This window comes from Equus przewalskii, chromosome 22 (assembly GCF_037783145.1).
Source record: "Equus przewalskii isolate Varuska chromosome 22, EquPr2, whole genome shotgun sequence".
Classification (NCBI taxonomy): Eukaryota; Metazoa; Chordata; class Mammalia; order Perissodactyla; family Equidae; genus Equus; species Equus przewalskii.
Window position 1 is genome coordinate 1,777 of NC_091852.1, and position 2,872 is coordinate 4,648.

Consider the following 2,872-nt stretch of genomic DNA (forward strand, 5'->3'; position numbering starts at 1 on the left):
GACGAGCCCGGCCCGGGAGAGAGCAGCAGAGCGCGGCCGGACTCCGCCGGGCTCGGCTCTGGCCAGGCAGGCGCGGCTCGCCGACGCCTCCCCGGACGGCGGCCCAGCAGCCGCGCGCGCTCCCCGCGCGCGCCGCCGCCCACACGCTCCCCGGCCGCTGCCCCGCCCCCCCCTCTGGCGCTGGACTGCGGACAGCGACAGGGACACCCTCCTGGGAGAACTCCTGGGGCCCCGCCCACACGCTGCTTCGGACCTCCGCGGAGCGGCAAGGTGCGCCGACAGGGACGCAGGGTCCCCGCTATGCTCTCGGGGAGCTGCATCCAGTGCTCCTCCCAAATGCTGGCTGCCTCAGGAAGCCCATAGTGATGTGGTCCCTGCATCATTTCTAGTCCCCTCCTGTGTCCTTGTTCCAAGAAAACTGCTCGCTTTCTCCCCCCAATGGACCCCTTGATGCTGCGGAGCTGTGATTCTTCATTGGGTAATCTTGAATTAATTTAATTGCTAAATCTCTCTGGTCCTATTTCTGTATTTACGAAACAAGTACACTGACCAATTTTACTGTGCCACTGACAGGATAGAAGAAGAAAATGAATGTAGAAGCATTCTGTGGATTCTGCACAACATCCATAGGAGCCTCCCACAACAGATCAGAGCTCTGCCCAGTTAAAAGCTGCATCTAGCATCTCAGTGTCGACCAGCCAACGTGGGACAATGTAGGTTGGGGTCCTCAACACCCATCACAATCTAGCCTCTACCCTCTCTCCAGGTGCACCTCCCACCAGTGTCCTCTGCACACCCAGTGACAAACACCACTCGGATTTCATGAGCACACCGTGCTTCCCTATGCCCGTGTGTTTCATGCATGTTGCTTCTCTGCCTAGAATGTCCTCGTTTTAATGACCACATGGGTAAATAAAATCACATAGGATCCCACTATTTGAAACTGAGAAATAGTTCAACTCAAAGTGAAATAAGAAAAGAAAAGTAAAAGTGAATGGACATGTTTGTGTAACTAAACAATCCATGGGTAACATTTCAAGCACAACTTGACCCAGGGTTCAAAAGCTATTGCTGGGCAGAATCTCTCTTTCTTTATTTCTTGTCTCCATTTCCTTGATCTGGATTCCATTCTAACTCCCTAGAAACTCACCACCCAGTTGCAGCAGTTCCTACACCTCCTTTCTCTCTTGTCGGCAATCAGGTAGGCAGATGTTCAAATTTCCTGTTAACGCAAACACAGTCCCATAAAGGTATTGCCTTCTCCCTACTTGGTCTGACTTGGGTGGCCAGAAGACAGATACCCTGACTACCTGCATCAGTCATGCATCGCACCCTGAGGTTCAGGAGATGAGTCAACTTCATGCAAAGCACAAGGCCTAAGGGATGCCCAGGGTCTCATAATGCCAAATGCCAAATACCGGCAGCAAAAAGCACAGCTATCTGCTACTGCTACTCTGGCAACCATACTCTCCGTTTGTCTCATGGAAAACTCCTATTCCTCCTTCAAAAACTCATTTTGTTAAAAGTGCTTATCACAAGAAAAAAAGAAAAAAAATGTTTGTAACTATGCATGTGATGAATAGTAACTAGACGTACCGTAGCCATCATTTTGGAATGTATACAAATATCAAATCACTATGTTGTAAACCTGAAACTAACATAACGTTATATGTCAATTCTACCTCAATTTTTTAAAAAACTCATTTTGCCTCCTATGTGAAATTATATAAGGCTAGAAAAGCAGCCACTGTATATTCTGGACTCCCATAGTGATCTATAGAAATGCCTTCTGTAGAATTCATCCCATTGGACTGTAGCGTAACCGAGCCTGTTGCTGGGAGGGCCTCAAGAGCAGACACCTAGCCCTATTCATCTCTTTATTCCCCGCATGTAGCATGTTTCCCGGCACAGAGAAATGCTTAGTAAGAGTTGATAAATGAATGACTATCGATATATTTTTGACCTCAGTTTTTTTATTACCTTTATCAAACTGCTGACAATATTCATCTTGTGGTCAAATTCTCTCAGATCTTATTTTTTTTCCCCTTTTACATGTATACATTCCAAGTTGGTTTTTCTTCTCACTGGGTGAATAAGCAATTCATATTTTAGACCTGAACACAAGACTTTCCCTATCCCCTACTAAATGTCAGCTTACTGGTCTCTCTCAAGCTTTCCAACTTGAGCAGATGGTTTTGAGTCCTGATTTCATCATGCCTCAGCAACTGTTATCCTCAGCTTTGTATGATCTGCATTTCTGAGTCGTAGGCCTGCTAGGTCCTCATCAGATCACCTACCAGAATTAAAATGTTTGGAAGGACAGAACTGAACACAGAAGATCATTAGTGGACCTACGGATCACGAGGGGAAGTTCTCTCTCGTGCAAAAAGAACTATGCATCACATCGCAGGGTGTGACCAGCTGGAAATCCACGTAATGATCGTCAACTGAAAACATCACCATCTTATCAACAGGGGCATCATGAAGAAGCTCCCTGTGTTATTCAGCAGAAGTCAAGAGATCCTGTTGTACCAATGTGCTTTGTGGGTCCCATAAAAAAATTTTTTTAACGAGCTGACATTTTTCTATGTGGGAGATTTCACATAAAGATCTCAATTTCTGGCTTTTAAGAAAGCCCAAGGGGCCAGCCCCGTGGCACAGTGGTTAAGTTCATGTGCTCCTCTTCTGCAGCCCAGGGTTTCACCGGTTGGGATCCTGGGCATGGACATGGCACCGCTCATCAGGCCATGCTGGGGTGGCGTCTCACATAGCACAACTAGAAGGACCACAACTAGAATATACCACTATATACCGGGGGTTTCGGGGAGAAGAAGAAGAAGAAGAAAAGATTGGCAACAGATGTTAGCTTAGG

The 2,872-nt window shown here is 47.2% G+C and overlaps 1 long non-coding RNA gene across 1 annotated transcript; it reads right to left on the bottom strand.

Annotated features, from left to right (window-relative positions):
- Nucleotides 1-1,057: 1,057 nt before the first annotated feature.
- On the bottom strand, nt 1,058-2,492 carry LOC139078381 (uncharacterized). Its single transcript, XR_011531305.1, has 2 exons — nt 1,981-2,492; nt 1,058-1,222 (listed from the first exon to the last, which is right to left on the bottom strand). It is a non-coding gene; the product is annotated as an uncharacterized lncRNA (long non-coding RNA).
- Nucleotides 2,493-2,872: the final 380 nt, after the last annotated feature.